Raw genomic sequence first — 26,908 nt, 5'->3', positions numbered from 1 at the left:
CGTTCACAAAAATTCAGGAGCAAATCTTGTACTTTAGTACTACAAGAATGTACTACAACAATCTAATACAGTATTTAGATATACGTTTTAACTTTAACTGTAATTTAACAAACAGAAACAAGTTGAAAAGAAAATGGAAAACAGATTTTTTTTTTTTTTTTTTTACTAAAAACAAAGCTTTTTTCTATACATATTTTGATAAATGTGCAAATTCAAATACACCGTTTGCATAACAGCAAAGTGTTATTGTATGTCTTACTCGTGTGCTGGAATTAAACATGTGTTAATGATATGTTGCACCCTCCCCCATCAACAATAACAATGGGTAACACACTGTTGAAGGTAACTGTTCACTGTACTTAATCTATAAAATTTGATGAGACCCTTTGAATACTACAGAAGGGGGGTTCTCTCTCCTCTCTCTCTCTCTCTCTCTCATTTATTAGAAGTACAAAAAATAGCGGTCACATTCAAAAATGATAATTTTCTACAGTAATTGCACAAAAAATGTAAAATATTTAAATGCGTATGTGAAAAAAGGAAATGTAAAAACAACAACACATGAACTGCCTGCTTGTACTAGATGGAGCAAGAAAATATGACATCCCTCGCTTTACAGTTCAGAACCAATCAATGGCAATTAACTTCAATGTTTTAAAAAGGGGTTTGGAAGAATATTTTCCCACTTATCTAGGGTGGACATTTTTACTGCCGTACTGGAGCATCAAGGCCGTAAACTTACAAGTAACGAGTTTCTGCACACCCGTAATACATACTGACCCTACAGGGTGAGCTACCTACCATCGTTAAAGTCACTTACCTCATTCATTGTAAACAAACTGAATTCATTTTGCTTGCTTTATAATGTTTGGCTTCAAAATGTTGCCTTAAGTATGCAACCATTCCCCACCCCCAGTGTACTGACATCAGAGAAAATACAAATTTGAGTAAGTAGCCTTAATTACTAACAGGAGTTCCCAGAACAGTATTTCTTTGTGGTTAAATTCTCGAGAAACACTTTGTTAGTCCTGATTCAGAAGTAGCATAAAAATTGTCTTCTAAAAGAACTTTGAAAAAGAAATGTACAGTATGTATTGTAATAGCATACTATAGGGTTTTTCCCCCTTCTACTTGATAGATTAAGTGTTTACATAAGGAACTGGCCAATTTATTTTTCTATTGATGTCTCTAAGAAGTGACACCAGGCATCACATCTGCTGCTAATAAACAAATCTTGATTCAATGGATGTTCAGCTGTCTGGCAATAAACAACATAATGCTAATCTGGGGGCACACTGGAGGAGGTCTGGACCAGAAAAACTCCTCTTAATTGTCAACAACCTAAAAATGTACATGCAACTCCCATAGGAAATAATAGACATTCCTAAAATTCTCTGGGCAAGAAGGTAATAAATTGTTCTCTGTGGGAAAGCACTAAAGCCCGAAAGATGGGTCCAGATGGGAACCAACAAACTTTAAACAAAACCAAATAAATAATAAGCTGAATTAGAAATGCAGCAAGGTAACAACCCTAATTGACAGGTTCATTGACCCATCCCCAGTCATCAGAAAACTAATTATTTAGTTGCAAGGAATCATGGGAGTCATACAATCACGCAACTCAAAGTAGAGACAGTTATTGGTAGGGAGATCCTAAAAATACAGTATACCGTAATAATTACCACTAGCTAGCTATTGTACACTTCAGTACTGCACCTTCCTTTTGAACAGACTGATACAATTAGTTTTCACAACTATTGACACAATATATATATATATATATATATATATATATATATATATATATATATATATATATATATATATATATATATATATATATATATATATATATATCTCAGGAAGAACAGACATGGAAGAGTTTTATTGAAATGTATGAACCATCCACAAATGTGTAATTTCTCCATAAAACAACACATCAAACCAGAGGTACAGAGATGCAAACCAACAGGTCATGAGTTTTGAGAGATAATTAAATAGCCACTACGTAGTGTTTACTTTGCACAGCAATTACCTTACAAATGAGGTAAAATCCACAAGGAGACACAAATCCTGTGAAGCACTGTAATGAGCAATCCCACATGCTGCTTTCAGAACCAAGGAGGGAGTTAACTGGAGTCACCCCTTATGCATCATCAGGTCTTAGTAAAAATATACTCGAAGCAAACAGCTGATGCAGAAAAAGTAAATGTAACGTTTTATGTGTATGACAAATAAGAGCTTTAAGTAGATGCTTTACTAACTAAAAAAAAACAATACTATACAGAAAAGCAACCCACGACTGCTAATTCTAAAGCCTGAAAACTGTTAACCACTGTGTAACTGTACCAGTTTCTAGTTCTAAAGAGAATTTTATTTTGTTTCAGAACAGTCTTTGAGGGAAACATCAAAAGTTTTTTTTTTTTTTTTTTTTTCTGTCTGTTTACCAACCTCGGCAGTTTGGCCCATGATTGAACCAACAAAAATATACATCAATAAATCAGCTATCTTGCTAGCCTAACAATCGATATCACACAGTCCTGGCCAATGTATTAATTTATAACAGAAATAGGCCATTTCCAGTCCTGAAAAGCTATTCCACTAAAGGTATATAGAGATAATTAAATGACTAGGCACAAAGGGCTTGGTTGATGGGTTATTAGGCTCACTTATTAAGGATATGGATAGAGCAAATAATTGTTCAAATAAGCGTGTTTTTCTAAGCATGTGTATTTGTGTGTGATTTTAAATTGATTGCACTGGAAGTTGGTAAAACAATCTGAAAACGTTAAAACAGTGCTGTTAAAGCAATTGTGTTTTTGTTGGCTGGGTTTCCATTGACGTTAAATGTTATAACACAGTTTTGTCTTAAAAGGAGACACTTATTTTGTAAACTAGTTTTCAAACACAAGGAATACACATTTTCTTAGTTTAAAAAAATATATAAATTCCCATAAGGCACACAGAAGCCACTGCTTTCACCTGCAGCTCCCTTCTGGCAGTTTTTCAAATTGCACATTACCTGTCAATTTTCAAGTGAACATTTATTCTAAAAATCACTGATCTACAATTAAAGCTTTATCAGATCTATTTATGTAATGTTCTAAGTTTAGATATGAATACCATTAATTAAATAGTAAATTAGCAAGTAATATGTGAATATAATTGATATACAGAAATGATATACTCAGTACAAATGTTTACTTTTCCCTGAAACTATTTTGTTGTGCGTAGTGATCTTTACTGTTATTGAAAAGATTTGTTTTAATTTGCTGTGTTAATTTCAAAAGTAAATACAGTCGCCACTGCTTAGAGCAAGTGTGTTTGTGTTAACGTGACTCACCCGCAGAAAGTGATGGACGGTTAAACTCCCACACAATAACCTGACATTCAAAATGTCCCCCAATCACCAGTACAGTAATCAAAACAAACAAGCGGGAATGCGGTTAAAATATGTATTGTCACTCATTACACTACAAGATCTATTAAAACCTATGAATGTAATAAAAAGTACAGTAATCCATCACGTATCCGACTGCGATGGGACCAGAGTAAGGGCGGATATGTAAAAAATTAATCCTGTTTTAAATACCATTACACACAGCTGTAACAATTACTGCACTATATTATTGGAGATTCAGCTATTATTAAGAAGCTCCCCTAAATCCCTTGTTTGGAAAGATACAGGGTATTAATGCCCTTGTGAAAGAGTAGCCACCTGCCATGTGGATGCGTGCATTTGCTGCTGAGTGACAGGGAGGAGATCGAGACGGAGGCTGAAGTTGATACGCCCCGCAGGCAAACAGGACTTACTTCTTCTTTACTACTTACTGAGACCTACAACAGTTGCGGTTCAAAGCAGTAGGAAACCAATGGTTTTTGGTGGGTTTTTTTAGCTTTTAGGGAACAATGGCTCTCATTCCTCTCCTCTCTCACAAACTCAACCTCAACCTCTCAACTCTTAAATCTCCCGCCGACAGATCCTGCTTCTCTCTTTCAAACTGTCATCTCCTCACACACACCCAAGTCTCTCCCCGTTCCTCACTCATTGTCCAACACACCCTATTTCTGACTGGTCATGTCAGATCTGTTTCCACCCACCTTAGTGACGCACTCACACACAGGCAGGAGCACAGCATCTAACAGAAAGCTTTTATTTACACCGAATTTTCGTGCTGATGCCGATTGCTTTTCTCTTTCCAGCCATGCTTGCTTGCTGTTGCAGTCAGTGCTGTTTTTTCAAACTGTAAATAAACCTGACATTGCGTACAGGGATTAAATAGCCAAGGTACAATAAAGTGGTAATCGCTCAATAACAAGGTGCAAAAAGCTGACTGATCGATCTGTCAAGCTCTTTTACTACAGTATAGTGCTGCCTTTTATATTGAAATATATGTGAATGGCAAAGTAACAAGGTGAAATCAACTGATTTATGGATTAGTAAGAGCGATTACTACAGTATAAAAGCAGTGCGTTTGTTATTTCAATCTGTGTGAATGGTACAGCCGAGTTTGCCCGAAATATATGGCGTGCTTAACAAATATAAACAATGCCTTTGTTACTGAAGTCAATGGGAATGGCAAATGTTAAGTTGTGGCGCACGTACATCTAATAATTAAGGCTGAGGTGATGCATCAATTTATAGATAGATTTATAGAATACTATAGATAGTAAAGACTGTGCATCATTTTTGTGTAAAGGGTTTAAGCAAAGGAAAGTTTCTTTTTTTTTTTTTTTTCAAATTTGGAATCTGCAATTATTTTTTGTATTTAAAATCGACAATTATTTTTTGCTTGCAACTGAGCTCACCTTCTCCCCCCTGCCCCGCCCCCTGTGAGTGTTTACTGACGGGACTGCATCTGTGCAGGAGTCTTCAAAGTAAGAGAGCAAGTTAAGAGTGTTGTATCGAACTACAAATACAATACCTTTTGGTGTTTGGCAATTATTTTCTACAATAAGATGGCAAGAACATAAAATAAAGTAAAGAAAGTAATGTTTCGGATACTCCGGTAACACAACTAATCTGTGTGACCATTTAATGAGATGGCACCCTACAAAACTTCAATCAAAATCCGCATTTCTTCATCTGAACTACCCTGGAGTAAAAACAACCAAGATTGTTCCACAAATTGCATCTTTGGTCAGAAGTATTAAGCATCCCGAAAACATCAGTTCCTAGTGATCAAGTACTTCAGTAATGCTGGGCAGATTGTAAGAAAGTGCCAGTCATCGCTTAAAATTAAAACAAAATGTGGACACTATCATGTTCCTTAACACAATTAAAATATAAGCCCTGGGCAATGTCCTTGTTACTAAACTGCTGTGGACAGTGATAACTTTTTCAAATGAGTTTTTTTTTGTTCTTCTCTTGATTGAATTTCTTATGGATTTAAACATTTTGGGGGGGGGATTTTGCTTTGACCCCCAACTGGTAGAAATCAACACAAACAAGGTGAAAAAAAAAATTATATGCATAAACAGATGTAATCAATTTAATATGCAGAATAGTTTTTAAAGCGCTATTAGCAATGTTGCACAGTAATGCACAGTTCTGCACGGTTCATTTAGATTACCAGAAAGCGTCTGACAAAGTCACGCATGAAAGATTAATTCTCAAACTGAATGCAGTAGGGATTCAAGGAAATCCATGCACATGGATTAGGGAGTAGTTAATATGTACAAAACAGAAAGTACTGATTAGAGGAGAAACCTCAAAATGGAGCGAGGCAACCAGTGGAGTACCACTGGGATCAGTATTAGGTCCTCTGCTCTTCCTAATCTACAGTAATGACTTAGATTCTGGTATAGTAAGCAAACTTGTTAAAATTGTAGACAACACAAAAACAGCAGTGATCTAGACTGCATTCAGAAAAGGGCAGACACATGGCAAATTATATTTAATAGAGAAAAGTGTAAGGTACTGCATGTACGCAATAAAAATGTCAGTTATAAAATACCATATGGCAGATACTGAAACTGAAGAAGGAATCTATGAAAGACCTAGAAATGTCTCAGAAATGTCTTCATCTAGGCAATGTAGGGAAGCTATAAAAAAAAAAAAAAAAAAAAAAGGCCAACAAAATTCGCTCAGACATATACTGGAAAGTGCAAAAAAGAGCGACCAGAATTATTCCAGGTTTAAAAAGGCATGTCATATGCAGACAGGCTAAAAAAAATTAATCTATTCAGTCTTAAACAAAGAAGACTACGCAGTGATCTAATTCAAGTATTCCAAATTCTAAAAGGTACTGACAAGGCCGACCCAGGGGACTTTTTCGACCTGAAAAAAGAAACAAGGACCATGGGTAACAAATGGAGATTAGATAAATGGGCATTCAGAACAGAAAATAGCAGGCACTTTTTCACACAGAGAATTGAGGGTCTGGAACCAACTCCCAATGTGGTTGAACCAACTCTTCCAAAATCCAATGTTGTTGAAGCTGACACCCTGGGACCCTTCAAGAAGCTGCTTGATGAGATTCTGAGATCAATAAGCTACTAACAACCAAGCGAGCAAGATGGGCCAAATGGCCTCCTCTTGTTTGTAACCTTTACGTTCTTAAGTATTACTGCAGGTTTTTTTTTTTTTTTTTTTTTTTTTTAATCCTTTCATAATTAATCCTTGCATCTGCCTTTCTGGACAATGACATATCAATAGTGAAAAATTATGCATCGCCCCAGCCTTCCTAATAATGTTATAATTTTATAATAGCATTAAAAGGCACTCCAGATGGTGGGTTGACATGCTATAACCATATACTTAAGGGTTAAAAGGCACTATGTTTCATATTGTGCCTTAAAATGACTTAAGCTTGTGGTGATATCATGTCAACCCACCCCCTGTTGTGCTAAATGCTTCATTATCCAACAGATTCAAACATTATGGCATCCATTCTTCAAAGAAAGAAGAAAGAAAAATAAGTCTTTTGGGTGTGCTCCTATTCCAACCTAAGTTACAGACTCACAAAGCTAGCTGATGCACTGCAGAATTTTCTTTGCGGACTTAAACCCAGCGCATCTGCTTGAGCAATCACACCAACTATTAAGGGGCCTGTTAAGGTATTTTTGCAGATTTCATTAACATTGGCTGCAGACATTTTCTTCACACTGAAAAATGCTACGTTATTTATTTCTTTATTTATTTATTTTTTAAAGACATTACAATATAACCATAGTAATATATAACCACAATACAAACTGTATATTATCCTATAAATCTCTAAGGAATGGCAGAGGATATCAAGGGTGTCTTTAGAAGAAAATAAAAAGTTGTGGCTAGGTTTAAGTTCAGGGGGTGAGTAAACCTAGACATAAATCATGCATTGTGAACTCACTGTTTGCTTGTTAAAAGGGAACATAAAATATTACTTGGTTAAAAGTGGCTATAATGACTAAATGCTTCCACCCACTCAGACTCAAAAATAATTCCACAGAGGAGAGAGATACTAATACTGCCAATTGGTTTAAACGATGTAAAACTACTCTATACTGCCTCAGGGTAATGGTATCGAGAGACAAATTCTGTTAAAGCACCCAACTTTGTCATTGAGCTACTGCACGTTATGATTACTATGACTATTTATTTATTTATTTATTTTTTTATAAGAAATGTTTTTACTCTCCTTTTAAATAGTAACTAGTACCAGGATTTTAGTTTTTTTTTTTTTTTTTTTTTTTTTTTAATTTAAAAAGTATTTTTAGTTTCATAACTATTATAACACTCAACAGCGCTAAATTAAATTTAATTTTAATGACAAACATTTTAACTAGGCTATATGTCTTTTTCAAAATGTTTTTTCCAGATGTATTTTCAGTATTTCTAAAATTTAAGTGATATCCCGTAATTCATTTTTATTTTTTTTATTAATGTTATAATTGAAAAATTAAAAAAAAAAGTGGTGGAAAAAACTTTCAACCCAAACCTTTATTGCGGATTGCTGTACCCAGTTTTTCCAGAATACTTCAATTTGCAGATGTTCTCTTGATACCATAGTCAGCACTAAAGACTGTCATCTCTCTCAAAAACTGAGAATTACTTTGACATGTACCCTGTACTGATACAGGAAAATTCTTAGATTTCATATTTTGTTAACATAGGCTTTAGATTAGTGCTTGCTCGGTAAGAGTACAATTATGGCGGAGGGGTCTTGTTGGCTTCAAAGTAAACTCAGCAAATTAATGTTTAACATCATGGGAGGTTTGGAAATAACTATTTAGTGCCATACATTGTATAAGAAACATCTGTATGGTCGCTAATGAGATCATAGCTAAACCAGTTATATTCTCACACGAATATACAAGATTCATTTGATTTTATTAAAATGACAAACGTAATTATGAACACCTATTCAGAAAACAGTGCACTTGCGTTTTGAAAAGTTACAAATAATGTTCACATCTCTAGAGACGGTGCTCTAACAAGGGCTGCTGACAGGCCGTAGTCGAAGCAGCATCCTGTATTGGTTGACAAACATTCCAATTAGATTATTATTATTATTTTTTTAATTAGTAAAACAAAAACTACACACACATTATATATGTTTTTTCACAGCAAAGTAATATGATTGCATATCAAAACATTTTAGAATCACTTTTTCAAATGTACCACTTTTTTTTTTTTTTTTAATGAAATCTTACTTCTGAAGAGGTTTGTCAATGTTAGGATGGAGATGCAAAGCTGTTTCGAGGTAACAACCAGACTATTAGGGTGAAATACAATTTAGCATTCAAAATCCACAACATGGAAAATATACATTTTCCTTCTAATCAAAAGGAATGTACAGCACCTCCACAACCCACTTACACACTGTACCATGGGGCTGGTAGGGTAAAGTATATGTCTGTTACTGCTACTCGTGTATCACTGTGGTCTGAACTTAAACTGTCAGCTGCTGGAAACTGGAGTCCCTGCTTGCAAGTCTGGGTCAGACTGGAGTCAAGATCTGTTGACAGGGCACCAGAATGCCTTCCAATAATATATTATTCATATTCAAAACAGATTTGAATTGAAAGTGATCAAAAGTAAGATATGATAAGTGACAGTGTGCCACATGTTTGCTCTGATCCCCTGTAAATGTTATACTTTTACAACAGTTTACCCACTGCCTTTGGGCTCCAAAGTACACTGTTGCTTTTTCAATTTGTATAACTACTGTAGTTGTGAATACATTACAAGACACTACACATTTTTACTAATTTATGTGGCACTATAAATAATTCATCCATAACTAAAATATTAAAATGTAGAATATACATTGAAATCCATATCTACTTTTATTATCATGTAGAGTTAAAATGAACATTAATGTTGTTTCTGAAATACAGGAAAATATATACTGGACTGTAGAAGAGAGTGTGTTTATACTGGAGACCATAAAAAGTCTACTCAGACATAGCAAGCTCAGAGCCAAGCCTGTTGTAATCCAGCTGTGCAAAACTTGAAATATAAAAAGAGACAAGATCAGAAGTTTTCTACTTATACATCCAATAACATCTGGTGTTAAATGCATCCTGTATGGTCTTCACCATATAAGGTATTACTCCATGAGTGAAAATTTAAATAAGCTTAACAGAAAGTAAGCGTCAAGTTTCTTGAAGTTCCCCACTTAACTTTCTAGTGTAATAAACAAGTCTGTTTCATTAATTTGTAATGGCTTACACTGCGGTTTAGAGATAATTTATAAAAAAAAAAATTACAGGCAGAGAAAGGAAAATACATGTAACCTTGTAGTTTCTGCAAAATAAACAGTTAGCCAATTAGTTTACTGGCAAAACTAACACGCAAGAATATAACAGTCTTTAGCATTTCAAACTACTTCATGCTTAATAATGCTGTAATAAGACAATACAGTGGCAGAACATTTTTTACAGTACCTATGGAGAGATCTCGGCGTGAAAAGGACAATTATTTAACCCATGGTTATAATTTAAAGTCACTCATGAAAAATTAAGGCAACCACTTAATTTGTTTTCTAAATGATTTGTGTGACAAGACCACTGAAAAACAGTTGAATCGTGCACCAAATATAAAATAAAAACAGTTGAATTGTGCACCAAATATAAAATAAAAACAGAGGGGGGAAGTGACACAGGTATACTTGTTTTTGAACTGCAATAGCAGGAAATTTGTTTTTGTTCTGCCTAAGTACCATAAGGAGAGTTTGGAAGTGATTGACACCTTTGCCACACTTCAGAACTATACACAATCAAGATGGCCATCAGTCACGGTCTTCCACATAATGAGACTACAGGCAAATACTTGGACTGACGGCTTTTATATAATTGTTGCAATCACCAAGATATTGTGATATAGAAGACAGAGAGAGAGAGAGAGAGAGAGAGAGAGAGAGAGAGAGAGAATTGTTTGGAATACATTTATGTTAACTGGCACCTGATGTGTCTGCTTTTCAATTACAAAATATCAATTACATCTACACACTGCACATTTAAAACTTTAAAACTTTAACTAAAAACTTTAAGGTATTTATGAATATCAACTTTCTGACACCAGACACAATCTTTCTATGAAGAAATTACTTTGAAAATGTTTTTAATTTAATTGAAAGCCCATGAAACAGCTTACAATAACTATTTACAATGACCATGTGGACATTATTTGTAACTTACCAATGACTACTTTACAATTCAACAAAGCCTTCCTTTAACTAAATTTAATCTCTCTGCCAGCTACAAAACAAGGAACGTATTGTACATTCAGAAGACTATTCGTCAAATGTTACAACATTGTTGTTTTTTACTATTAAGTTCTTAGATCATGCAAGTGATAGGCACAGCCTCACTTAGCAATTATTTGATACATTATCTAAGTCTTCAGTTCATACTGACAAAAATGTCTGGATATTTAGGGATATTATTTGCAGAACACTGGCCTATTTGTTTGACCTTCAAATGCATGTAATGCTAGTACTGACTGCTGGAGTACCAGCAAATAGTTGAAACATTTCATATACTTTTATATCTAGGTTTTTTTTTTTTTTTCCCCTAGCATATATTCTACCACATGCAGCACAGAAAATGCTGGCCTTCAATGATTCAAATCTACTCCAAAAAAAAAAAAAAAAAAAAACCCATGAAGTATAATATCCTTTCAATCCTAGATCAATTTCAGCATTTCTGTCTGGCCTGGTGTGGCGGCAGACCTTACAACACAATGAAATCATTGTTTAGCCACCATCCTGTCCCAGAATCATGAAACTTGACTTTGTTTTACACTGCCTGTAAATGGCCACTTCACATCAGTGTGAACTCCCATTGGAGTTGTGTGCAAGCTGTGAGTGAGGTTTACTTCAAAAGGGTTCTCACTTCACAATTACTTTCACAAATTATTGCCAATTGCTTTAATGACATGGACTCTAAAGTACACAATCCTAGTTGGGCCCTTTCTTCCTAAAACAAGTGGAATGATCCCAATTAACAGGCCCTCAGGCCGCTCCATATTTAAAAGCATACTTTAAGAGTGAATGAGCTGGAAAGGCCCTCCTAATGCTGCATTAATCCAAACCATACATTTACTACATGGCATAACTGGGACACAAAAGAAATACAACTGTAACAATTATGTAATGAATACATTATTACTCACTTCTGAGCTGATCCAGTCCTGATTAGATTAAAGAGTATTTATAAAATGGCTTGGACAAATTAAGTGCTATGATTGGCTGAACAAGATCACGTGACCCAGCGGTAAAAATTGTCTTACCACACAGCTATAACATCATAGGCCCACTTACTTACCTGATCTATTAATATTACTATGCCTTAATAGTAACAACTATCTACAGTGTTTCTGTAGGTAAAAATGTCAACATACAGCTGAAATAGCATTTAAATCATTTAACAATCTGTTTTTTTCATTTCTGTTACTAAGAATTACATAAAAATTGGCAAATATACTGTGGTATATTTATATAGTGAGAACAGAACAAAGAAAACTCAGAGGCAAGCAGTAGCAATAACACTATTCAAAAGCCATCTGAGAAATCAACATGCAAGTCTCACTCATGTAATATACTGTATAAAGCAGCTGCATCTGCTTATTAAACTAAATAGCGCCTTATAAAACTGACTAGCGAGTATGCAATATTTAAACTCAACACAACAGATACATCTCACCACTACCCTCCGATTTCAAAAGCATATTTTTAAAACAAAATTAAAATCTCTCCTGCTCTCTGCTGACACAACCGTTGGGCTTTTAAACAAGGTCAGGTTCTGTATAGAATTATATTGTGCTCACCACAGACGGGAAGGACCGCGGCACTGTGCAAACTGACTCAGAAGTCGTTTAGTCCAGATATCATCTAATGCTGGTTTACAACCAAGGGAAATTATGCCAGTTACCGGCATCGGTGTGAAAACAGCATCATAAATTATTTGTCAGCTTCTCTTGAAGACTTTTTATTACAAAAAAAAAAAAAAAAAAAAAAAACAAACAAAAAAAAACCATAAGCCCCTCCCTCGAGTGCCAATCCAGAGGAGTGTTTGGCTGTTCCTTGAATCCTCCCTCAGAAGTGGGAAATCAGTCTGCTTTCAATTCACAAATGTCATTTCATCTAAAAAATTTTTACTATAAGTGGCAATGTTCAATGTAATGTTCATGGCAAATGAAAAAAGCACAAAATACATGTTACAATCAAACAGCCTTCAGGGACTATTTTTTTTCAGTGGAAGGATACATAATATATTTCTTATTTTTTTCCTTAGCCAGTTCGTGTAATTATTTTATATATATAATTTTTTTTCCATTTTATAAGCGAAATAACCCACTCCAGGGTGTGCGGCAAGACAATTCTTACCGCAATTCTTGGGTGGTTGAAGGCAGTCGGTCTGTGGCCTCGTGCCTCTCAGCGCACCCAGGGTGTGTGGTAAGAATTGTCTTACCGCACACCCTGTCGTGGGTTATTTCTTACATAATACACTCACATGAAAATCTTGATTGGCTCAAACTGCTATGCTAATTACACACACAGATATATGTAAAATGTAAGCGTGACATACAAACAGATGGTCAGGCAGACTAACAAACAGCCTCTATTTTCTCATTTTCTAATACTAGGCCTCTATTCTGATAAATAACTTTCAGCAAAATTGGATTGATGATTTGTAAATGTACAAAACTCTAAAATGCAACACACAAACACATGCAAATATGTCAGCCTCCACTATATCACAGAGCTAGTATATGCATTTCCCGACGTGGGGTAATATTAGAATATAAGCTGCTCAAAACATAAAATGCTTTATAAGCAAATTGCCATACTGTAGCCTGTTCTTATTCTGGGGAACATCAAGACCAGACAAATACCTGTATGAAACATAAGAAACATTGAGAATAGGGGCAGGTCACCTATTGTAAACTATTAGAACAAGACATAGGGCAAAACTGTTCTATAATTATAAACGATAAACCGATATTGTTTACTTGATTTATGACAAAAATGAACAGGTATTTTTTACTTGTTGCATTTACTTCAGAAAATGAATACAAAGAAGAACGTAGTATTATATTGTGTGTTTGACAACAACTTATACATTAGCTTTACATCAGTCACGTAAAAATAACATTTTGCATTTGTACTAGTAAAAACACTTCTGTAGGAAAAAATGTATCATGTGACATTAACTTTTATAGCCACTTGCTGTCACACAATGTGTATTTTAAGCTCTACCTATACTGCACAGTAGAAAAGACACTGCTTAAAAATGCAGACAACTTAAATTGTTCACTTAATGAAAAACAAAAAGATGTAAAAAGTATCAGGTTACAAAATTAACTCAAACTTTAATTTGATACTTAACAAAAGACGTCACAATGATCAATTACTGCTTCAAAATGCCGCTGAACACATCGGCAACCAATGCAAGAGCAAAAATTACAAAAGGTAATTTTGAAGTACATTGTGTAGTAATAATAATAATAATAATAATAATAATAATAATAATAATAATAATATCAATGTCATTTATGTCATGATTCAACTTTTTTTTTTTTTTTTTTTTTTTTTTAAGACATTAGAATAATATTCTACTCACAGATCATCATTGAATTTTACGTAGCATCAAGTTTGTTCTGTTGCACACAACTCACTATCCTATTGCTGTCTTCAGATATGTAAAAAAAAAAATCTACACACGCTCTTTTGTGACATATTTCCTGCAGGTTGATTGCACGTTATACAGTACTGCAAGGAAAAGGACTGTCTCAGTGTTCTTGTGTCATTAGTAAGCGCACCAAACCAAACAGTAAATGATGTGCTGGAAGAAGTTCAAGCATGAATATCGGTGTACTTTAAAATCGGCTAAAATAACAAAAACTGCTGATAGCCAATTGTGTTTTGTTTTTTCCTTATCAAACGGGTGCCATGCCATAGGCTACCGATTATCGGTGCACTCCTAGTTCTGAATTACAAAATTTTCTGTTCAAAAGCACAAACAGAATTATTTTTGTTTTTTTATTAAAAAATGGCCTTCATTCTGTCATGCAAGTCTTTGACAACATCAGCCTGCATTCAGATATTGGGATCAACCTTCCTATTTTTGTATGTTTTATATTCTGTACCCAGATCTCTCGTTAAGCAAAATGTTTAAAACTTTCCATATGGAATTCATGATGCCTCCCTTGACCTCTGATTGGAAACAGAAGACAAACTATTCATAATGCCAGAAGAGGAACAACACCACACTCCCCCTACTGGGTGACCCTGGACCCCCATACTTATAAGCCTCTTTGAAAGAAGTTCGACATCTTTTCAGATATCTTTAACACATTGCAGAACACTAGGTCCCATGCTGTCTGGGCCTGCTGAAAAGCTTGCCTAATATAAACAACAGACATTTTCAGAGTTGCCTTTGTACTGCTTACATTGGAAACACATGGTATCCAGACTATCTGATTCCATTCAAGAGTGAGGACCGATTTCTTTCAAAAATTTTTCCATTCCCCCCTCCAAAAAAACAAAACAAAAAAAAAAAAAGTGAACACAGGGAGCTGTAGTGGACATCTTTATAATAATCAGCACAGGTTTTATGCAAACATTTACCTCTATGTCAAACAAGTGCAAGCAAGGGCAAAGGCAAATTTCTGAACAGAATAGACTAGTTTTATAACTATAACATACACACTCCATCTCTCTAAATAGTGTTACTAATCCTACAAAGTCCCCAAATGAGAGAATCACTTAGTAAATATTACTTCACAACACATTACTTCAGCGTTCTCTTTTATTACTGCCAGTAAAATAAAATAAAAAAATATATATATAAATACTTCCATGTCTAAACTGAAAAAAATAATGAATACAGTAATCCGTCGCGTATCTGCCCGTCGCATATCCATCATGATCAAGCTCTTTGGCAGTGTGTGTGTGTGAGTGTGAGTGAGTGAGCGAGAACCAAAACCAGGGTTGGATACCAAAGAGTGAGTAAGCAAGTCAAAACCGGCGACAGTCAGACGAGTAGCCAGAGTTTGTTTATTATTGAACAGAGAAGATTAGATCAGAGATTGTAGATCCCAGAAAAAATGTTGTACACTGTATTGTACGTACTCCATGCTAAAATGGATGGTTGTGTCACCTGAGCTGTTCAGTGTGTTGATAGGCAAATAAATCTGCAGTCAAACGTATCAACTTCAACCTTCGTCTTGAATTCCTGCCTCTCACTCAGCAGCAAATGCACATACACATACGGCTACCCTGTCACAAACATTAATACCCTGTAACTTTCTAAACAAGGGATTTAGGGACGCTCTCTAGTTCTTATGCAAAGTTATTATGCAAAGTGCTATGATCAGCATTTTCCAGATAATACATATACTTTTAAGTATTACTTTTCATGTTTGTGATGATAACCCCTTTTTAAGCCATACATAGATGTGATTACAAAAACAGTGGCAGACAAAAAGTGAGAAATCATACAGCCACCCAAAGGAAGCCAAAACATTGTTCAAGTTGATTATCTGTTAATGCGCTTTATAGGTTTGACTGCACAGAGTCATCCATCTAGTTTCTTTCTTGGTAGATATCCAATAAGTTACCAGCCTTGTTGCCAAACAGTCTGCATTTTAATATGCAGCATAAAATGTTTCTCATGAAGAAAATATTTCAAAGCAAACAATTCTGCCACACATAATTTACTGTGTGGAGTGATAAATATGTCACACTGCTGTTCCGAACAGCTGCAACAAGGGCACTGGTTTATCCATGCAGAAAACTATATTTGTCATGGTTCTCTTCTGTCAATAAAAAAGAAGGTTACAGGGCAGGGGCCTAGTCTTTAACCTCTCTTACCTCATTAACAAGTGCTTAGAATTTCAAGGTAGTCTCTTAATGTCTTTTAACCTCCAGATATTGTTATTGATTTGACCATTAGAATATGCCTCAGTGGGTATCTTTTTTTGTTTCCCCCCTCACTGGGCTCTATGGCTTTGGTTTATGGTAAGCTTGATCAAACCATAGACATGCAAGTCTTTTAATTGCCTGAGTGAGTCCCACCAGACCCCTGACCCCACTGATAAGATTAACATGCTTTTGATCTTTAGAACACTACTTTTATATCCACAGTACTTCTAAACAACAAGTCTGGGATGTCGGCTCCCTGTGATCTCGGATCATAGTTTTCACACATTAAACATTTTTCAAAGACCCTGTTGGATGCAGATAAGCGCAGTAATTTAGCATTACGCATGTTTTAAATTTGCATTTTCAGCCGTTTGTTTAAGATGAAATGTGCTAGACTTGTTGGTTCAAACGGACTGCTGCCCTGGAGAGTTTAGGCAGAGGAAGAGGTGAACTGAGCAATTAAAATATTAGCAATGTATTACATCAACAGTGAAACAGTGTGTGTATATGTGTAATAATATATTATATACAGTGCCTATAGAAAGACTACACACCCTTGAACTTTGTTCACATTTTGGTGCGTCAGTACCTCAGAGTTTCATGCATTTAAATGAGGAACCCCCACCCCCACCCCACACTTATCTACACACCATACTCCACACTGTTGAGGGGAAAAAAGGGTTTTATTGAGAAAAAAGCATTATATATTAAAAATATAAAAGTGAATGATCACAACTGGATAAGTCTCCACCCACCTGAGTTAATACTTGGTGGAAGCAACTTTGGCAACAATTACAGCTGTCAGTCTGTTGGGATAGGTCTCTACCAATGTTGCACACCTAGATTTGGCAATATTTGATCATTCTTCTTTACAAAACTGTTCAAGCTCTGTCAAGTTCATTGAGGAACGTTGATGGACAGCAATCTTCAAGTATTGCCACAAATTTTCGATTGGATTTAGGTCGGGGCTCTGACTGGGCCACTCAAGCACATTTACTTTTTGTTCCTTAGCCACTCCAGTGTAGCTTTGGGCGTGTGCTTTGGGTCGTTGTCATGCTAAAAGGTGGACTTCCGACCCAGTTTCAGCTTTCTTGCAGAGGGCAGCAGGTTTTCCTCAAGGACTTCTCTGTACTTTGCTCCATTCATTTTCCCTTCTATCCTGACAAGTGCCCAGTCTCTGGCGATGAGAAACATCCCCATAACATAATGCTGCCACCACCATGCTTCACAGTAGGGATGGTGTTCTTTGGGCGATGCAGTGTGTTGGGTTTGCGCCAAACATAACGCTTTGCATTTAGGCCAGAAAGTTTCATTTTAGTTTCACTAGAGCACAAAACTTTTTGCCAAATGGCTACAGAATCTCCAGTGTTTTTTTTTTTTTTTTTTTTTTTTTTTTTTGCATACTTCAAAACGGGATTCAAAGTAGGCTTTCTTGAGTAATGGCTTCCTTCTTGCCACCCTACCATACAGGCCAGATTTGTGGAGTGCTTGGCATATTGTTGTCATATGCAAACTTTACCAGTCTTGGCCATAAAAGCCTGTAGCTCTTGTAAAGTTGCTATTGACCTCTTGGTAGCTTCTCTGATCAGTCTCCTTCTTGCTTGGTCATCCAGTTTGAAGGGATGGCCTAATCTAGGCAGGGTCTTGGGCGTGTCATACACCTTCCACTTCTTCGTCTTGACCGTGATCCAAGGGATATTCAAGGCCTTTTATTTTTTTTTATACCCATCCCCTGATCTGTGCCTTTCAACAACTCTGTCCTGGAGTTCTTTTGAAAGCGCCTTGGTGCTCATGGTTGAGTCTTTGCTTTGAAATGCACTACCCAGCAGAGGGAACCTACAGGAACTGCTGAATTTATCCTGAAATCATGTGAATTTAACAGAGGTGGAAGCCACATAACTTGGTGTGTGATTTTGAAGGCGATTAGTTACCCCTGACCTAATTTAGGATTGCTATTACAAGGGGGGTGGACACTTATCCAACCAAGCTATGTCAGTTTTTATTTTTAATAAATTTTCTACAAATTTCTAGAATATTTTTCACTTGGAAGTTGTGGGGTAGGAGGTGTAGATAAATGAAAAAAAAACTATTTTAAGTGTTTCTTTCCTAGTTTAAAATTAGTTTTCACCTTCAATCTATTTAACTGAGTGACAAAAGATTGATGCCATCAGGACATGTTATGTGAAAGTGTAAATCCCTGTTATAACATTGTACAAATTAAAAGTGAAACCTTTTTAGAGTGCCCAGAACCTTTTTACGGAAATACGTGTATGTGAGGCATAATGAATTAATTGTGAACTCTGACAAGGCAAGGATGAGGAAAGCCAGACTGTATGGTTTTATTCCCCAGTTATATAAAATCAGTAGGCAGTAGCTCCACATGGAAGTCAGGAATTGGTGTATGAAGTTCAGCACCCAAAGTGTTAAGCAAGTTTTGAATACCAATATGAATTTAAGAAACTCATAAAATAACACAAGCAATTACAAAATTAATGAGTACTTGATTTTTTTTTTTTTTTTTTTTTTAAATCGTCAATTATTTTATTATTTTCTCCCAATTTGGCATATCCAATTATTTTTAGGCTCAGCTCACCGCTACCACCCCAGCGCTGATTCAGGAGTGGTGAAGACGAACACACGCTGTCCTCCGACGCGCGTGCCATCAGCTGACTGCGTTTTCTCACACTGCAGACTCACCACGCAGCCACCTCAGAGCTACAGCATCGGAGGACAATGCAGCTCTGGGCAGCTTACAGGCAAACCCGCCAGCACCCAGCCAGACTACAGGGGTCGCTGGTATGCGGTGAGCCGAGGACAGGCGCTCGGCCAATTGTGCGCCGCCCCCTGGGAGCGCCCATCTACAGTTGGCAATAGAATAGCCTGGACTCGAACAGGCAGCCTCCACACAATAGGGCACATCCTGCACTCCACTCGGAGTGCCTTTACCAGATGCACCACTCGGGAGCCCCCATGACTACTTAATTTTAAATGTGTCTTACAAGAAATAGCCAAAGAACATCCAACTTGTTCTAATTTTTCTTCACAGATTTTATTTTATTTTGCATAGGTTTACATTTTATTACTGAATAATAATAACCCTACTACATTTTGATAAGTGGATTCAGCTATTTTAAAATATCATTACAACAAATAGGAAAACAGGTCAGGCTGGAGGGTTGGCTTCAACATTTATGTCTGAAAAGGTATTGATTGATGCAGCTGGTAACAGGTCGTGTAGTCTTCATTCACTAGAAACATCTGTCATTCTGATAACACTTTCAACTGCATGTCCCTTAACTTTAGTATTTAGTAGTATTACAAAAGTCTGTTGGGCCAAATTAGCACACCATAAACATGACAGTAAGTTGCACTGCAAAATGCAGTGGGTTTAAGCTAATGGCTAATAATCCATTTCAACCAAGCATATATCACTGAATTGCTTGAGAGACATTGGGTTCCAAAACTCCATACCATACATGACTAAACAAGTTAAATGTTTGTTCCTTAAGAAGCAGGATTAACAACGCGTCACTATTTACAAGTTCCACTTCAGCAAGCATATCCTGTTGGTAAGACCAATCCACTATGCAAATATTTATTGTCTTCTAGAATATTTACACAATAACCCCAACGAAGGTTTCACTGTCCAGTTTGTTTTATATTTACCATACTAAACTGACACTTTTCCAATAGGATACAAGCAACAGATTGCACATTTGATAACCTGGTATACCAACCCAGATAGTCATCTTTTAGCAAAAAAGGCAGAAATCCAGTGTTTGTATTTATAATTGATTCCATAAAAAATTTAAAAAACAAACAAACAAACAAACAAACATGTTTCTTGTAGGTTTTCAGGGACATTTCTGTTTGGCTTACATAGTGCAGTTAGTCTACCTTAATTACATTTAACTAGCTATTAAAGGCTGAAAAAACAAAGTAATATCGAAGTGGTGTAGTGAACACTGTCAGTGAACACGTCTGACTTCCCACAGATCAGTTCTACCACTGTCACCACAATCAAAACATGTCAACATTAACTACAGGGTAAATGAAACTCTTACTACATGTAAATGGTTGTTTGCTTCTTTTCCAAACACATATTGAAGAGGTAACATGATAAGTGAAACATACAGTAACGGTATCAACTTTCTGTACATCAAAACCTAACCACTCTGACAACGTAGTCAACTCAGTTGATAATACAGGACTACAACTCCTAAAATTCTAGAAGCATATCATTTTCCTTTAGGATAAACTGGGGGCAAACATACATTGCATTCATAACCAAATATATTTTAGTTAAATGGGAGAGACTGTTTAGCAATAAACACGCCTCAATCAAGTAAAATGTAACGTCTAGTATCTGCTCAAAATGACATGCCAATACAGTAGGGGTGGGTACTGGAACGGATATTGTAATACTTAAGACAGGGTGATATACTATACAGGGCATCATGGTGATTAAAGTTCTGTGCTGAAGATAACCTCATAAAATCGAAAGGAGTAGAACAAACCATGCATGATAAAAAATAGCCAAAAATAACCAAACCACCAAAGACAACATTTACCTTCTAGACGCTTTCCAAACAAGCCAAAAATGGCTGGAAAACCACCAAATCTGGCAGCACTGATCAACGGGAAGTAACCTAAAAGACGCATGCATTACCTATTAAATGTTACCTCAAGTGTTACTCCAAGAGCTTTATCATTTTTTAGAGACAGTAATAAACTACAGAGACACATGCACAAACACATGTTTTCTAAACTACTGCACGTAATGGGGCGTATTTTAATTTAAACAGTGGTGGCATTCACATCTGATGGGGTTTAGATCAATTGAATAAACCACATATTACCTTCTACAATCCACAAATGTAGCTGAGGTAGTTTTGGAGCTATGTGCTAAAAATTGCAAGAAAAATCAGATAACCTTATTCTGAGATGAGACAAATGAAGCACTGATGTTCTAAATGGGTTGATGTTAAAAGACGTCACTTATATTTAGGGCACCTGACATTCGGTTTTAACTGATAAAAAACAGGTGTATAACCAATAAATCTGGAAATGGTTACTCAATCTACGTTGACTACACCCATTTCCTATTTAAAAAAAAACCTACTACAAAAACGTGCAGCTGGGTAATGTATCTATCATTGATTTGTTCTGAATACTTAGCAGCAAATTCCTGCATTTCTTCTGGAGACTCCACTTGCAAGATTTAAAACGAGATTAGGAATGGAGGCTTGTTTGCAGGATTTAAAGCTGTATTACAGTTAAGACAGAGGATTTAAAACAGAATTGCACATTGTGGCAAAATGTAAAAAATGCCGACATAAAAACCCTTGAAGAATGTGCCCGTGACTATAAGGATTTAGTTGTGAAACACAGCCCCCAGAAGGCCAAAGTAAGGGTTCTTCCATGTTAAAATACACGTTTCTTGTTTTTACCAAGTACCACCCTTCATTGGGGTGTTTTGTAGTTAAAGTATTTCTATATAAAAAGTGAAAGCCCCCCCCCCCCCCCCCCCAAAAAAAAAAAAAAAAAAAAAAGTGGATTTGCATAAAACTCAAATAGCTAAAAAATAAGCACTGAAAATGAATAAAAACAGAAGCCCTACTTATATTGTACTGGATTGTACCCAAACACGTGTTTCCATCCATCTGAAACCGTATGATTCACAATTACTTCTACCGCATGATATGTGATCTGTTGACAACCACAGATCAACTGTCACTTTTCTACTCAGCTAGTCATTGTTACCCCTAATGGATACTTTACAGATACTATAATCACTGTAAAAAGTCAGATTTCTATACAAATGACAAATGTACAACATGATTCAAATGTGCAACTGCTCCTTTCCCAATTGGTGTGCTGGTTAAATATACTGCAGATAGGGGCAGGGTGGAGCAGACGATGGGTCAAATTGTCTTTCACATCTTGTGGACTGGGACTGGATTTGGCTAATCTGACAAGTGAAAATGAGTTGGCAGTCAGTGCAGCCCACAGTGGACAGTAATTCACAAACCTCTGAGACCCTAGCACTGAACAGACAAGGACTGGATTGACATGGAGACTAAATAGCTTAAACATCCCACAGGGAGCTGGTCCCACAGGAACAGGAATTAGCATGACGACCACTGCACCTCAAACTTCCCACATGCCTAAGCAAATAACATAGACACACATGCTCTAGCCTGATCAGTATACGCACCACAAAACCATACAAATGGAGATGGAGAGGTGTGTCTCTGCAAAAACATATATATATATATATATATATATATATATATATATATATATATATATATATATATTTTTTTTTTTTAATAAACTTCAGGGCAAGGCCCGGCACCATGCGGATTGGGTATGTGATTTCACACTGCTTTTGATAAAGCAGGGTTGACCTGGGTGACAGACAGAGGTACACTTACGTATGCTATTAAAGATGCTTCCATCTAAGCTTCTCTGGATTGAACCGCCTGCCCAAATGTTGATTAGAGAAAATGTTTCTTCATGCCTGCTACAATCTGACTCATGCTGTGACTCAAGCAACAAAAATATGGCTAAAAAGAAACTTTCCTTGTGGAAGTGAAACTTTCACAGAGGCATTTTGTCTCCCTCAACCCGGGTCAATACGTGTCAACCCATATCCCAAGGTGGGTCACCCAGGTTACACCCTAGGCAGGATTGTGACCTGGTTAGCCAGGTTTTAGAAGCAATAAAGCCAGACTTATAAACCAAAATCAATGTGTGAAAATTACACAGTAGTTCAAATATGCACCATCCACAGGGGGTGATTCAAAAATAAAAACAATAATAAATTAATGTGGTCCAAAACAACCCCCAAAAAAGAAAGACTTAACGTCTGTGTTTATTGAGCATATTAAAACAGCATAGGGCTGCTCTATTTATGAAGGATTAAATGAAGTGCAAACAAAAGACATTGTTATAGCATGTAGTTGTAACCCTTTAGATGTATAAACATTGCTTAAAACAGTTGTTAAACAACAATTAACGGATGCCATTTGGGCATAAAATCGACAGAAAAACTGTATTCTTTAGTGAGATAATTTAAAGGTGTGGAAAAATACTGTATTTTAATATGAATTCCATATTTAAATTAATGACAAGAAAATATGTTTGCGCTCTATGTGTATTGGTGTGTTTCACAACACGCAACCCTTTGTTAAAGTTAATGGCACAGCATCAACAGTGTTTTTTGTTTTGTTTTACATATTGAGCAAGATGGAAATGTATTATATAAATACAAAACCATAATTCAACCCTAATGCTATAGCAACAATAAATGCTGAGGAAAAAATGCACACAATAAGGGTTACAGAATATTCTCAAAAAACAAAAATTCCTAAATCAAAATGCCTACTGCGAAAAAGAACTTAGCATCTGTTTCATGTTATAATGCGATGGCTATAATTTAGGGGGTCAGTGCCAAACTTCCTTTCCTTTCTAACACCTCACTCAACCCAACCAAAAGTGATTACACTTCTTAAAATACTGTAAATTAAGCAAATCCATAAGAAAAGGGAAACAATTCTGGCAAGTGCCACCTTAACATAATCATAAGAAAACGGGTTCTGCAATGTATGACCTTACGCCACGAAAATACTATTACATTTTAAACAGTGTTAAACCTTTTTGTGAAAGTCCGTTATTCTTGAGAGTCGTGCAGTTTGTTTTTTTGTTTGTTTGTTTTTTTTTTTTTTTTAATCTGCTAATAATAAATGTTTTCAAAATTGTTGCAAGAAAGCACTAAGCTTTGAGCATAAGGTTCTGAGCTAATTAGATTCCTTTGTCACGATTTTCAACGGTACACAACTTCAAGTTACAAAATTAATTCTGAATGCAAAGTTATAGATTTTACCCGTTGATATCAACTTGGCACTGCCATTATTGGTTCAAAATGCACTAGAATTGACACCGATCTATTTTCAAGCAGTTCACACACTCAAGTCATGGACATGACTACAAGCAAGACACTCAGGTGGCACATCTTTTCAATGGTTACTCCTAACGCCAAAACTGACGCGGGTGGAATCACTTGCCTTGTAACCGTATAAAAAGTGTTTACCTTTTGAGACAGTATGCCACAATCCTCACTTGGACAGTACTTCCAGAACTGACAAAGAAAATAAACTGCGTTGTCTTTTTTTTTTCTTAAAAGTTTCCCAAACTGTCACTGGCTGGTTTCTTCAAATTTAGACGCACTAGACGTGATAGGCGCATCTTATTTCCAAAGAAACAGTATTGACTGTGATTTCTTCAGCGGAGCCTCTTTTTCCTCTCTGACCAGTGCTTTCGGCTTCTGCAGTTCTGAAGCGCTGTGCAGCTCGGCTGCGAGGGCTGCTGTGTGCCAGTGACGTCACCACCTTCGGTCAAATCAGCCGTCAACACACACTCGCCTTACTCCCAGTCACTCGAAGTTCTTAATTGCAAACACATTGCCAGCTGCAAAGATTATTTTTTTTTTTTTTCCCTCCCCCAGAGAGAGAAAAATACAAAAGAATACAAAGACAAACCTGTGGCTATTCAGTGCACACTTGCTTGTTTTTATTCAATATATATAGTCATAATATATATGATATCCTTAGTATATACATATTGTGATATATATATATATTATATATATATATGAACCTAACACGCTTAAACCAATATCCGCGTTTTTGTAGTTAAACCAGGAAGAGTCAAAACATTAGGTTGCCAAAAAAAAAAAAAAAGTTCCGCATGTGCCAACATTTTTAACAGCAGTTCGTAAGAATCATAAATAAATTGGACTGTGCAACTTTAGGCAGAACTTGCAGTGAAACATCGAGTGAGTTTAATTTTCTTACTACGTAAGAATTGACATGCATGGTGTGATATAAAAGAGTCGGTGATTTCACAATAGTTTCGCTACAGTAGGCTATCTGTAGTTATAACTACGTAAGTGTACAGTTCTGTACTGAAGAACGAGATGTTAAAGATGCGATCAAAGAGAAATGTTTATCTAAAGATAACGTTTTCTTTAAGCGGTATCCTTCAACAAATCAAGCCATGTCAGGTTATTTACCGAGTATCTAACAATGGGCATTCCAGACCCCTTCGGGTAACGTCTGTTTGGCAGTCTGTTTCATTAGTTTCGTAATAATATAAACAGTGTCGTTTTAATGTCTACAAACCGCGAAAATAAAAGATCAGTGGCGAATGACCAAAATAAAATATTTTTTGTTAAAAAAATAAATTAATAACTGCTTTCAAAAACTACAAACGAAAAGGCTTTTCAACAACCGTGAAAGAGTCTTAGAAACTGGTACCTGCTTTATAATACTAAGAACTCTTGGCAAGAAAAAATGTTACTTTTAGTTTTTACAAAAAGTGTCTTTCCCAGTGTACATTGTTTTCCCCGTGAATATTAATGTCTAGCATGACTTATCCAGTCAACATATGTTGGCTTTCACTTCAGTTTTTAGCGTTTCTTTTTAAAATGTAGTTGTCTTCAGAATTTGTGATTTTAGAGCTCATGAAAGGTGAGGATCAGATCCAGAAGGCACCATGGGAACTTCCCTTCAAAACTCAAAAAGCAACCTTTAAACCTGACCAAACACCCCACTCAGTACAGGGCCTCTGAAGCACAGTCCTCCATTCTGCAGAATGTTACCATATTGTGGTTTGTGGTGTGGATAATCAACTGGGGGTGGTTAAAATCACAAAACTCGTGTCACTAAACCCCAGGCATCTAAAAAAAAAAAAAAGTGGGGGGAAAAAGTCAGAAGCTTGTGTTATGTTGAAGCCTGTAAGCAAATTAAGTTGAAAACTATTGAATATGATTCTACTGTATACAGGCATGTTCCAACTACTAACTTCACCCCCAGCACCCCTTGTTCCCGCACCCCTGCATTGCAGGCTATGTCTTGGTAACTGGTTTTGATTTGAAACTATGCATTAGTTAGTAGTTCTTCCACATAAAATGAACGTATATCACTGGTTAATGTTAAATGGCAGAAATACTAGAGGCTCCATCTTAGGGAACCATGTTTTGCCATAATTTGATTAAACTGCATGACTATTTATTATGAGAGCTTGGTGGATGGTTATGGTGACCTACCTTTACTGCTTAATGTATGGTGTTAGTATTACCTTTAGTGGGAGTCATGTAAGAATATACATTCTTTTTTTTTTTTTTGTTTTTTTTTTACTGGATTTACCATTATAGATGTGAGATACCCATGTCATTTTATACACTTTCAAAATTACAGATATGTACAGATATGCTTCTAAAGTTTGCCATTTGTTATGTCCTCTGTACTACCGTATGTATACACCTTGGATGTTATTTTCCTCCACGAAAAGGAAATGTTAAACTAGAATATGACTTCAACTTGCCAACTCAACTGTACTAAACAATCTGAATTGAAATCAGCCAATTAAACTAGGAATTTCTACCATATTCACTATGGTATTCACAGTTTCAATATCTAAATCTTTAAATATTATAATATTATTAGTTTACTTAGTTGTACCATGGTTAAAATATAGCAAAGTGCAGT

At 36.0% G+C, this 26,908-nt stretch overlaps 1 protein-coding gene across 1 annotated transcript in view; it reads right to left on the bottom strand.

Moving 5' to 3' along the window:
- Positions 1-24,775, bottom strand: part of LOC121298561 (lysophosphatidic acid receptor 1-A-like) — a 55,805-nt gene extending 31,030 nt beyond the window's left edge. The window contains exon 1 of the mRNA XM_041225690.1: positions 24,451-24,775. The gene's annotated coding sequence lies outside the window, so the exon portion shown is untranslated. The remainder of the gene's footprint in view (positions 1-24,450) is intronic.
- Between the last annotated feature and the right edge of the window lie 2,133 nt (positions 24,776-26,908).

Source organism: Polyodon spathula, chromosome 2, assembly GCF_017654505.1.
Source record: "Polyodon spathula isolate WHYD16114869_AA chromosome 2, ASM1765450v1, whole genome shotgun sequence".
Classification (NCBI taxonomy): Eukaryota; Metazoa; Chordata; class Actinopteri; order Acipenseriformes; family Polyodontidae; genus Polyodon; species Polyodon spathula.
The sequence above is the reverse complement of the archived record's forward strand: the minus strand, read 5'-3'. Positions and strand labels throughout refer to the sequence as shown.